The sequence below is a fragment of the Sorex fumeus genome, unplaced genomic scaffold (assembly GCF_029834395.1).
Source record: "Sorex fumeus unplaced genomic scaffold, SorFum_2.1 ptg000061l, whole genome shotgun sequence".
Taxonomy (NCBI): domain Eukaryota; kingdom Metazoa; phylum Chordata; class Mammalia; order Eulipotyphla; family Soricidae; genus Sorex; species Sorex fumeus.
The window spans coordinates 23,749,562-23,763,369 of NW_026606118.1; positions in this window are offsets into that span (position 1 = coordinate 23,749,562).

Sequence of the window (13,808 nt, forward strand, 5' to 3'; positions counted from 1 at the left end):
GTACTCAATAATGTGATGTTAGCATCATTTTAGAAATCACATGAGGGCCAGATCGATAGTACAGTGGGTAGAGCATTTTCCTTCTACCTGGGCCACCCGGGATTCAATCCCCAGCATTCCATATGGTCCCCCATGCACTACCAGGAGTAATTCCTGAGGAAAGAGCCTGGAGTAATCCCTGAGCATCACAGGGTATGACCCCCCAAAAATTAAAAAAAAAAACAAAAACGAAAACAGAAATCAGATAATATATTGTACTGAAACTAACATATAATATTTCTTAGAAGTGAAAAGTAATAAAATATTTGTAAAGCAAATTAAAATTCCTTTAATTATTTAATGGAGATGACAAGGGGAGTAATCAAAGGAAAATTAAAATGATATATGGATTTTTGAATATTCCGGCCAAGCACCTTCTTCCTCTATCTTCACTCTTCTCTTTGAGGTCTCACATCTCTCCCTGATCTTAGATCTTTCCTCAATTTGAGCAGTGGCGTCTACTGAGTTCCTGTTAACATCATTCTTCCTTAGTTTGAAAACATCCATTAAATTCAGTGGGCACTTATACATTCTTGTTTGTTTGCTTGTGGACTACACCCCATAGAGCTCAGGTCTTACTTATGGCTTGCACTCAGGGATCACTCCTGACCAGCTTTGGGGACCATATATGATGCTGGGGATTGAACCCAGGTCAGCCACGTGCAAGACAACCTTGTATTATTGCTGGGACCCCAAGGATAATTAGATTTTTAAGTATTCTATGTTTGAGAAACCAAGAAAAATTACCCTCCCCATAGAATTACACATCAAAAATGCTGCTGAAGAACAAATATCTCACAAGGTAACATGCGTTGCACAGGCAATCACAAAATAATCATAATGAGCCGTATCTGGAGCAGTGACCTTACACAGTAGATTCTGGTGTTTTTTTTTTTTTTAACTCTGAACTATTCATTCTCTGGAGCACGTGGATCAGACTCCAGAAAATGGCTTTTTAATATTTCTTGTCCTATGTGGTAAAGATGAAATAAAAAGATCACTTAAGCTAAATACAAAGGAGTCTTTTGATATTCTTTCTGATTATATAGAATATGGATGCTGCTCTGAAGTGCAAGAGATTTTGAAGAGCAGAAATGCTTAGGTAAGAAGAAAAAATTAACTTGTAAATCTTCTACTCAGCAAAAATGTGATCATTCTTAGAGCTGAACACCATTTTCCCTTTTCTCTACTCATTTTGATATTGGCAGTGAGGGTAGTCACAAATTAGACAATAATCTGTAAATTACTAAAATATCTCAAATGATTTAAAGATAAAAATTTGTTTATGGTATTATCTTCTATCAAAAACATTTCATATTTTATCATAATACAGATCTGGATGAAACACCTGTATAGCAAGTCTCAGATTTTTTCTACAATAAATTAGATGATTATTGCACACTAGAAATGTTATGTTTTACAAATATTTTCTGGCTCATTAGTTAAAATGTTTTAAATTAAAAATATTAACAGTATTTATATTTTTATTTCTTTTTCCTTTTATTTAATTTATTTCCTTTTATTTTCCTTTTATTTCCTTTTATTTTCCTTTTATTTCCTTTTATTTAATGTTAACAGAAAATTTTGAATATTTAAATGTTTTAAAGATGTAAAATATGTTTTAATTTTTGTCACAGATTGTATTTATGAAAATATACTGAATTAGTATATTTAATTAGCTATAGTAAGATGCTATAGAATGATAAAATACATATAAGAAATTCATTTTGTGTTTATTTAGTTTTGGAGGTTTATGACAAAAATTCTTTTACTTGCAGATAGTAGCCTTCTTGCCATGTGCTCACAAGCTGTTTATTTGCTAGAGCATTAATGAAGAAGAAATAAGTGGGGAAAAGAGAAAGCAGGAGAGGGAGGGACAGAGAGAGTCAGAGAGAGAATCAGAAAGAGAAAGAGTGGAGAGAAAATTTTATTTTTATAAAATACCAATCTTGTGGGATTAGGACCTCACTTTTCTGACTTCATAGAATCTCAATTGCCTGCTGGAAAGGCATTATACCCAATTATACTCACTTGGGATTTGAATGATTATGTCTTCAATTATGAATTGTTGGGAAGGAGACACAATTTTGGCCTATAGAATATATGCTATATATATTTATTGCTATATTGTGTGTATATATATTGCTTTTTGGGTCACACCTGTGATGCTCAGGGGTTACTCCTGGCTCTGCACTCAAGAATTACTCCTGGTGGTGCTCAAGGGACCATATGGGATGCTGGGAATCAAATCTTGGTGGGGAGTGTGAAAGGCAAACACCCTACGACCTGTACTATGGCTCCAGTCCCACCTATAACATACTATTATTTTAAATATTTGACAATAAATACAAGTTTAAATACCATCTTTATAAGAAAAGCGTAAGTAATGGTTTTGCTGGAATTAGATAAATTTAGTGGAATAAATGTGTAACTATAAAGAGTAATTAACATCATGGAAATATATTCCATCAACAAAAAACATACCCATGCATGGAATCATTATTATCTATTTTCTTTGACAATGTATAAATTTTAGTTTATTTTAAAACATTTTGCACATTTTACCATAATGCAAGTGTACTTGTAAAGATAGGATATAATGTAATTTATTAAAATATTGTGAACTTAATTTAGACTTTAAAGTAATTTGACACATGATATGAGCTCCTCAAGCTGCATCTATCTCGAGAATTTTAAAAATAAGGTGTAACTTGAGTTTTCCTAACTAATTTTTTAATTTTAATCTGGTTCATACACCAGATTATTGTGTAATAATAATTACACAATTATTATTGTAATAATACCAGGCTATTTTCTTGCATAGTCTTAATTATTTTGGTTTCTGAAATAAGATATTTGTGCTTCTTAATTTTTATGTGTGTAATAGTAATATCGTTGAACTTTTCTCCTCACCCACTATCCCCTAAAATATAAAATAGGAAACAACACTTCATTACCTCATTGTAGTCAATTTTACTACTCATTATTTATTTTCTTGGAAATATCTATAACATCTATAATATCTGTAATATCTCCTGTTCACCTTTCCTGTTACACTTTAAATGTACATAATTGGTTTATGTCTATCACTACTTCTCATAATTGTCAGGTATTTAATGTTACAAAATATCCTACTTACAATTTGACTTCTCTTTTTCAACATATCTTATTTTATATCCTGACTAGGTACATAGGAAATTATTTCCAAATGTAAATATTAGAACAGTAATTCAGTGTATTAATGACATAAAATTCAAAGTATGTAAATCAATTATCACATTAATGAATTATAGAAGAAACAAATTGAATCAATTATAGCACTGTTCTGTAGCACTGTTCTCCCATTGTTCATCTATTTGCTCGAGCAGGCACCAGTAACATCTCCATTGTGGAACTTGTTACTGTTTTTGGCATATTGAATACAGGGAGCTTGCCAGGCTCTGCCAGGCTGGCGGGATACTCTTGGTAGCTTGCCAGGCTCTCCAAGAGGAACGGAAGAATCAAACCCAGGTCTGCCACATGCAAGGCAAATGCCTTAACTGCTGTGATATCATCCAGCCCTGAATCAGTTATAAATAAAAATAATGATAAACCAAAAATAATACAGGGAATGAAATTAATGGGAGTATTTACTGTCACTGTCACTGTCCTCCCGTTGTTCATCGATTTGCTCGAGCGGGCCCAATAACGTCTCCATTAGAGACTTTGTTGTTACTGTGTTTGGCATATCGAATACATCACAGGTAGCTTGCCAGGGAGTATTTACATGAAACCAAAATCTATGTCTTTGAAAAACTCCTCAGTAGCATTGCAGGGGCTAGATTTAGCAGGACACAATTGGAACTGAGTATATAGAGCCAAGAACCAGTCTCTGATAGCCCAGATGGATAGTGCAGTGGGTTGAGATCTTCCAGATTAGATGACCATCACTCAAGATTGTCCCTGAAGCGCTGCCAAAAGTGATTCCTGAGTGCACTGACAGAAGAAACCCCTGAGCATCGCTAGGTGTGGCCCCCAAACCAACCTCTACCTCACCAAACTTTACCAAACTTCACAAACTTATCCCCAAATTAAATCTACCTCTAACTTTCCTTGCAATATAGGGCATACAGGTGTGTTGTGTATGCAGTGAATTAACTCTAAAATGTGTAAGCAGGTTTCTTTCTATGATTAACAAAGTGTGAAGATGTGATTCAGTAAGTGAGAAACGTTCTGGGTTGATTGAAATCTGATCAATTCCAATATCTATCACTTCAAATGAGAGCATATTGATTTGACGAACATTTATTGAGTGTTTCCTTGTTCCAAACGAAAAGCCTCTCAGTTGATTAACTCTTTTCCAAGAAATCTCTGATTTACTCAAAGGGTAAAATGATATATTAACATTCTCAATCCAGTGGCACATTTATATTAGAATAGTTCTGAAATAAAATTTGTGTGTGCTTGGATACAAGTGCTTCAATAACTGAGCTTTGTTTGTCTTTTGATTTTTCCTAGTATTATTCAAATTACTATATAAATTAGATCATTTCACTTAAAATATATCCATAAATATTTATAAAATGTCAAAATTTTACTTAGAGATTTAAAAATATGGTAAAAAGATTTGGATATGCTACTTATAAAAATTACTTCAACTCTTTTACCTCAAAGACAAAAAACCTGATTCAGTATTATTCAGAGCTTTGTGCTGCTTTGTGCTATTTTTTCTGCAACCTATTAAATTGACATAATGTATAGTACTCAATACAGAATTTAATCCTTATTAAGAATTCTATGTACCTGTTTTTACTTCCTGGATCATAAATAGTCACACTTGATCACTTGATCACTTGAAATCCTGTTACCCATCGATTTGCTCAAGCGGGTTCCAGTAACATCTCCATTAGTCCCTGTCAAGTGCTAGTGTAATTCAATGGCATCTGCTTGTTCTAGGAACATGAACAGCCGCAAGCCGGATCATTCAGGGTCTTGACGAAGAAGTCTGACCATCTCATAGGTGGGAAGCCACACAATATTTTCATGTCTCATGGAATCCATCCAAGAGTCATTGGATTGCTTCCCAATCCAATAGCTCTAGTTCAGTGGTCATCTCTAAATCTCATTACGAATCCTGCCCATCTGATTTTTGACACCTTGGCAAATGAGACAGCACCCCTGATTCATTACCATCCACAGAGGTCGGAACTCTGGATTCTTTCTCTCATTTGAGTGAAGCATGATACACCAAGCATAGCTCTCTCTCTCTCTTTGGGAGACCCGAATAGCATTCTAATCCTGTTTTCGTACGGCCCAGGTCTCTGAGACATATGTTAATACAGGAAGAACAGTGGAATTAAAGAGATGTCCCCGGAGCTGGAGGTTTTTCATTCTCTTAGCTATTTCTTCGATGCTCTTGAAGGTGTTTCAAGCTGCTCTCTTCCTCCTGCACAACTCAGGTGCCAGGTCATTCGTCATGTTGACTTCTGGACTAGGTACACATAACTGTTGCATTTGGAGATGTTTGTCCCATTGAGAGCGAATAGAAAGTCAGAAATGAGACCGTTTCTCATAAACATTGTCTTCGTGAGACTCAGCTGTAGTCCAACATTTCCATACTCATGGTCAAAGTTGGCAAGCATTTGTGCCGCTTTGCTGATGTTTGGTGTTATTATAATGATGTCATCAGCGAAGTGGAGGTGGTGTAATTGCCAACCGTGTATCTTCACTCCCATTTCTTCCCATTCCAGTTGTCGCATGAGGTTCTCGAGGGTGGCACCGAAGAGTTTCGGTGAAATGGTATCACCCTGCCGAACCCCTCTCTTGATGTCAATGATCACCTCCCTAATCATTCTCCCTTAGAATGGTGAGATCCTGGTAGTGAATCTGCAATACAGCTCATTGAGGATCCTGATGTATTGAGTTTGAACGCCCTGTTTGGCTAGGGCCTTGATGATAGCTTCAGTCTCAACAGAACCAAAGGCCTTCTTTATGTCAATGAACATTCGACAGTGTGGCATCTTGAACTCACGAGAAACCTCGATGTGTTTGGTTATCATGTGGATATGGTCAATTATGTTGAATCCTTTTCGAAAACCAGCTTGTTCGCATGGCTTTCCTTCATTTAGTATTCTGCCAATCCCATTCAGGATGACTCGAATGAATAGCTTGTAGATGACAGACAACAGGTAGATCGGGAGAAGGTTGCCAGTGTCACGAATGTCTTCCTTCTTGTACAGTAGAACAGTACTGTTTTCCTTTGGGACAGAACCTTGCCTTCAGACAAGTGTGAAGAGCAGAGCCAGTGTATTGATGAGTGCTGATGGCAGGTTCTTCAGAAGTTCGGGTCTGACCTTGTTTGGACCAGGTGCTGTTTGCTTATTTATCGATGAAATGGTGTGTCAGATTTCAGAAGGGAGAACGTTGGGAACGACATACCCATCCGGTGTAATTTGGTATGTGGGCAGATGGACGTAGCTATCAAAGAGATCCGAGTAGAAGTCATTGATACTCTTCTCCATTGCCCTTCAGGAAGATGTGATAGATCCATCAGAACATTGGAAGGCAGTCATCTTGGTCTTGTAGTTGGCAAAAGACAGGCGGGTGTTGCGAATGCTTTTTCCGGCTTCTGCTGCATCTGCCAGCACTGCTGCTCTTCTCTCTTTGAGGTCTTCTTTTATTGCTTCTCTGCACTGCTTTGAGAGCTTGGACGTTTGCTTGCTTGTTGCCTGAGGCTTGCACCAAGCCACGTTGGCAAATGAGCTCGAGAGTTTTCGAAGACAGGCATTTATTTTTGGCTATCTCTCTTGGCGTTCTTTGCACAATCATGGAGGTGTTGAACCAGTTGATCGTTTTCCTTGTCAATGTTTTCAATGACAGCATCTTCCCATGTTGCCGCAATAGTGCCAAAGAGCTCCCAATTGGTGGTCATTCTGGTATCCAACGTGGGTGAACAGCATGAAAGACAAGCTCCTGTGCCTTGTACTATCTCTCTGGCCCTAATTTCTCTTCTTAAACTTTTAGGAATGAGTTGTAGCAGACCAGAGACATAGTACAGAGGGCAGGACAATTGCCTTGCACATGACCAAGAAGCATTTCACTTGATATTTCATATGGTCCCTCAAATTGCACCGGGAGTGAACCCTGAGGGAAGAGTCAGGAGGAAGTCTAGAGCGCAGCTAGGTGTGGCCCCAACACAAAACAAAACAAAAACCTGCCTATGTATTTGGGAGGGTAGATTTGGGTTTGGGACACTCTGGTGGTGTTTTGAGATCAATCTTGTACTGCTCAGGGGACATCCCGATGCTAGGCATTGAACCCTGGTCTCTGATGTGCAAAAAAGCTACTCAGACTATTGAACAATCTCTCTGGCTTGAAAATCGATTTTTGATAAAATAAAAGCATTTTCATTGCAGCTTAAAATTCTAGTAAAACAGTAAATTTGTTTTCTATTGATACCATATCAAATTACCAGAACTAATATTTTTTTTGTTTTTTTGTTTGTTTGTTTTTCTTTTTTTTTTTTATTAGTGAAACACCATGAGGTACAGTTGTAGATTTACAATTTTTTGTGCTTGGGTTTCAATTAGACAATGATCAGATACCCATTTTCCACCACCATGGATAATATCCCCCCCACCCCCATCCCCCCATCCCCCCTGCCTCTGTGGCAGGGAAATCCCCTGTGTTCTCTCTCTCCTTTTGGGTGTTGTGGTCTGCAAAAGAGGCATTGAGTGGCAAACATGTTCAGTCCATAGTCTACTTTCGACATGCATCACCCCTCCTGGGAGGATCCTCCAAACACCCTTTATTTGGTGCTCCCTTCTCTATCTGAACTGCCCTTTCCTCTAGGATACCCGGCTGGCCTCTAAGTTATGGAGTAATCCTCCTGGTGCTGATCTCAGCTATTCTTGGGTATTAATCTCATATTTTGTTACTTTATATCCCCCAGATGAATGCAATCTTTCTATGTCTATCCCTCTCTTTCTGACTCATTTCGCTTAGCATGATACTTTCCATATTGTACCACTTGTATGTAAATTTCATGACTTCATCTTCAGAACTAATATTTTTAAAATTATATATTATATATCTGGAATCTGAAGTCTGAAAGGGGTCTCTGTAATCTAAAGTGTCAGCAAGAAATATCTATGAAGGTACTCAGAATACCTTTCACAGCATTCTAAAGTCCTATAACTGTATAATGCCCACTCCTGATTATTGCAATAAAACACATTTTATAAATTTATGGAAGGAATTGTCTCAAAAGTCCTGAATGAAAAACAGACAAAAACGTTATCCGCAAATTTTTCAGTTTCTATTTTTAAATTTTCATTTTAAGCAGATATTTGAATATTTGTAGAATAGGAATAACAATATATAACAATACTTTGATTAGTGGTTATCCTAGGAATTATAATAATAATAAGATATAGAGTGAAACATTTATATGCATATATATGTATGTACATATATCACTGTATCATTGTATCACTGTCATCCCATTTTTGTCAGTTTACTTGAGCGGGTGCCAATAACATCTCTATTAGTCCCAGCTCTGAGATTTTAGCAGCCTCTCCTTACTCTTCTTTCCCAACTGATTGGAGGCTCTTTCAGTGTCAGGGGAATGAGACCAGTTATAGTTACTGGTTTTGGCATATCGAATATGACATAGGGAGCTTGCCAGGCTTTGTCTGTGTTGGTGGGACATTCTCGGTAGCTTGCTGGGCACTCCAAGAGGCATATACATATACATTTCTCTCTATGATCTGTTGCCTACTATCTGAACTCCATCAAACGTGGTGTGGTATTTATGGACAATGGGTAGGAAGTGTCCCATGATGTGTCTGAAAAGTGGCCTGGAGCAGGGTGGTGGCAGGGAGGTCTACTGCTGGGGCTGAGTCCCTTGGGGCAGGAAGAGCTCTCTCCTGCCCACCTCTGGGGATCCCTGAGTGGAAACAGCCTGGCACAGAGTCCAGTAGCATGGTTATGGGACCTCCTTTTATACTCCCGTCTGGGAGGAGCAGCTGTGAGTTCTGGGGGTTGGTCGATGAAGATATATATACATAAGTATGAGGTCCTCCCGTTGATCATCGATTTGCTCGAGCGGGCCCAGTAACGTCTCCATTGGAGACTTTGTTGTTACTGTGTCTGGCATATCGAATACTCTCGGTAGCTTGCCGGGCTCTCCGAGAGGGGCGGAGGAATCGAACTTGGGTTGACTATGTTAAATGCGTGCAAGGCAGACGCCCTACCCGCTGTGCTATCGCTTCATACATATATCCTCATAGAACATCCTATTTGATCCACGGCATTGAATTTAAAAAACAGACTTTTTTTTTACTTTGGGAGAAATTCTTAAGAATGCTCTCCTTTTTTGATTTCTTAAGGTAAAAAAAATCACCCATATGTATATAATTTATTTATATTTATTTTACTCACAAATATAAAACATACAAAGATTATAGATAACAAGAATGTTAGCTTATCAGTTCCACAAAGTTTTCTGGATCACTTTCCGCAATTATATGTGATATAATAATAAAGTAAAATTTTCCTACCACTTTTAAATTAAATATAACTTAGTGACCTTTTTAAACTAAGGAGTGGCGACTAGAAGGGCTATGTGTCAGGTCCAGATAGACACTTAGAAAGCCAGAGAGAGATTTGGCCTGAAATCATTTTTGCTACCTTTAAAATTATATCATTTAGGTAAGAGATTGAGCTGAATAGATCACTTGATCTCTTGATCACTTGACTTTCCGTTAATCATCGATTTGCTCGAGCGGACACCAGTAATGTCTCCATCTTTCCCTCTAGCGTGCTAGTGTAGCCCAATGGCATCTGTTAGTTCTACAAACACGAAGAGCCTTGAATCGATCATTCAGGTTCTTGATGAAGAAGTCTGACCATCTTGTAGGTAGGCAGCCACGTGGTCTTTTGACATCCCATGGAATCCAGTCAGTAATGGCTGTAGTCCAATGGTCGTCTCCAAATCTCATTATGTGTCCAGCCCATCTGATTTTTGACACCTTGGCAAATGAGACAGCATCCCTGATTCTTGACGGTCAACAGAGGTTGGAACTCTGGATTCTTTCTCTCATTGTGAAACATGTGAAACATGATACTTCAAGCATAGCTCTTTGAGTCCTCTTTGGGAGACCTGAATAGCGTTCTCATCCTGTTTTGTAGGGCCCAGGTCTCTGAGGCATATATTAATGCAGGAAAAACAGTGGAATCGAAGAGATGTGCACGAAGCCGGAGGTTCTTTATCCTCTTAGCTATTTCTTTGACGCTCTTGAAGGCGTTCCAGGTGACTTTCTTCCTCCTGCACAACTCAGGTGCCAGATCATTCATCATGTTGACTTCTTGACCTAGGTTCACATAACTTGCATTCGGAGATGTTCGTCCCGTTAAGAGTGAATGGAATGTCAGGACCGAGACCATTTCTCATAAATACTGTCTTCGTGAGATTCAGCTTTAGTCCAACCTTTCCACACTCACGGTCGAAGTCGGCCAAAATGAAGAAAGACAAAAATGATTGTCTGTACTTTCAATGCACGTATGCTAGCATCAGATGCATCCATCAAGCTGAATAGGTATGATAAGGAAATAACCCCTTAATAAATAAAATACATTTTAGTTTGTGAAGTCATTATTATTTGGAGTTATTTGATACTAATGTCTAACCTTAATCAAGTGGGAGTGATTTAAATCTAAGTACCAAGAGTAAGGTGCTTTCATAGGAACTGAAAATGGGATTTACCCAACTCTGGAGAAGACCCTGTTTTCTCTTGAACATGAATCTCTCTTTTTCTCTCCCCTTGTCTCTTTCTAAATTTCTTTCAATAAAACTATTTTGAAAAAAGTGAAGGAGGAAGAAAAGAAGGAAGGCAGGAGAGAAGGAAGGAAGGAAAGAATGAAGGAAGGAAGGGAGGGAGAGAGGGAGAGAGGAAGGGAAAAGGGAGGGAGGAATAAAGGAAAGAGGGAAGGGTTGGGAAGGAAGGAGGGAAGGAAGGGGAGAAGGGAGGAGGGAGGGACGGAGGGAGGGACGGAGGGAGGGAGGGAGGGAGGGAGGGAGGGAGGGAGGGAGGGAGGGAGGGAAAACAATCATCAAAGAATTAGTGATGCTGCTCCAAGCTGTTAGTTTACTGGTAAATATGCATGTGTTATCAAATGTGAATGGAGAATAATAATTACCCTGCAAGAATTTTAAAAAATGGTAAAATAAGTCTATTTATGTACATAATGAATTTGACTTCTCTGATAACATTTTTATAAAATAAAATTATTTGAATGTGCTTATTAGTATTCACTGTCCAATTCAAGGTATTACAGAGAGAAAAAATAAATCAAGAAAGTATTATAAAGAATAAGATGAACACACAATTAAAGTGAGTTTTTAGCTTAGAATGGATAGCTTTCTGAATTCCAAACAGTAAAAGATAAACTTTTGAAATATTTTTTGTGTGAAAATCACTTTAAGAACACTGAGTGGATTAAACTTTAGAAAATTAACAAAATATAAACTCAACCAAACCCAAAAGAAGTTTTCAGCATGCACTGTAGCACTGTAGCACTGTCCTTCCGCTGTTCATCGATTGGCTTAAGCGGACACCAGTAACATCTCACAACAAATTGTGAGACTTGTTGTTACTGATTTTGGCATATTGAGTACGTCATAGGTAGCTTGCCAGGCTTTGCCATGCGGGCAGGATACTCTTGGTAGCTCACTGGGCTTTCCAAGAGGGGCAGAGGAATCGAACTAGAGTTGGCCATGTTGGCTGCATGCAAGGCAAACACCTTAACTGCTGTGCTATTGATCCGATCACAATCACGATCACGACCACCCTGTTGTTCGTCGATTGCCTCGAGCAGGTGCCAGTAACGTCTTCTTCGCCCTAGCCCTGAGATTTTTTTTTTAAAGTGCCATATTCAAGGCTTTTTCAGGGTTAGGAGAATGAGATCCATCATTGTTACTGGTATTTGGCATATTGGGTATACCACGGGGAGTTTGCCAGACTCTGCCGTGTGGGCATGTTACATTTGGTAGCCTGCCAGTTTGACCAAATTAGGAATGAGATGATAAGATGATAAGCTTCCGGGACCTGAGTGTGATAATCTCTGGATCCTGGCCGTTGTTGGAGTTACACGGCAGTTGGTGGGTATAACTGTCTAGTTACTGGCAGGTCCAGTCCCAAACTGTGCAGGCTTGGAGATCTCAGCCCCGGGTCCCACACACCTGGGTTCCTCTGTCAGTTCTTTTATGCGTGAGGCTCATCCAAGTGTGTGGAGAGTGGTCCCAGCATGGCCTTGGCTGGGCCCCGGTGGTCTTCAGCTGTTGGGCCCTGGTGGAGACAGTCAGGCATAGGGTAGGAGACTCTGCCTTGTTCTCTCCCAGGAGCTGAGTGTGATGATCTCTGGATCCTGGCCGTTGTTGACGTTGCTATTGATCCAGCCCAATTTATTTATTTATTTAAATTTTGAAATAAATATAAGTAAATTTATCTGACTTTAATTGAATGAAATTCAGTGGATGGAGAAGAATATGAGAAGTTTGTTAAAGTTTACCTGTCGAAGAAAAAGATAAACTATTCAGAAAAAAGGAACTCCTTAACATTTTGAGACTTGGAATCCACACCTATATGCAGAAGAAACAGACAAAAATTTGTTCAGGGCCAGAGATATAGTACAGCTGGTAAGGCATTTGCTTTGCACAAGGCCAACCAGGGTTTGAGCCTGGCAACCTCATATGGTTCCTCAAGCCTCCAGCAATGATATCTGAGTAGACACAGGAGTATACAAAGTAACCAAGAGTATCCTTGGATAATCAATTTTATTATACACAACACTTTTTATTAAAAAAAAACATGTTTTAAAAATATGGGTGAAAGAATTTTTCAGATGATGATATAGTGGTACGAGGGGTGGGGGGGGAGGATTAAACAGGAAATTCCTACCAAAGAGAATATGTAGACTACTGTCACAAAATGTTCTACACATTTAAGGAACTTGTCAAAACTTTCCTGAAAGTCTTCATGTCTATTAATATCTGCCCTTTGAGTATGTACTGGTCAAAATGGAAGACTTGTAAGTTCAAGAGCAATTGACTTTTGTGTTTATTTGTTTATTTAATAACTGGGCTGGAATGATAGCACAGTGGGTAAGGCATTTGCCTTGCATGAGGCCGACATGGTCAACCTGGGATGGATTCCTCCGCCCCTCTCTGAGTGCCGGCAAGCTAACAAGAGTATCTCGCCTGCATGGCAAAGCCTGGCAAGCTCCCTGTGATGTATTCAATATGCCAAAAACAGTAACAATAGGTCTCACAATTTGTAGTGAGATGTTACTGGTGCCCACTCGAGAAAAATCGATGAACAACGGGAGGACAGTGCTACAGTGCTATTTACTAATTAAGTCATTTGTTTTTGCTGATCAAGAGATTATTTTGCTTTCATTTTACTGAAGTTGTTCTTGATTTTTTTTTGTTTGTTAAACAGAACCACTACTATAGAAGATCCAGAATTAGTGGACTTTAATTTGGTTTTGTGAATGAAAATAACTTAAGGTTCAAGTATCTTGGGAAAATATAAATGCTTTTATCTCAGGGACAAAAAGTTCACAAAATACTTGGCCCCAGAAATGGAGACCTTGTGCAGTGGAGCTATTTAGTAAATACTTCTCATTCTCTCACATTCAACAATGTGGTGGGTTCCACTTCCCTGTCTAATTAAAACTCTTAGTGATTGGTGCAAGTAGAGAGATGGAGGTCAAGTGGCTCAGAAATACCT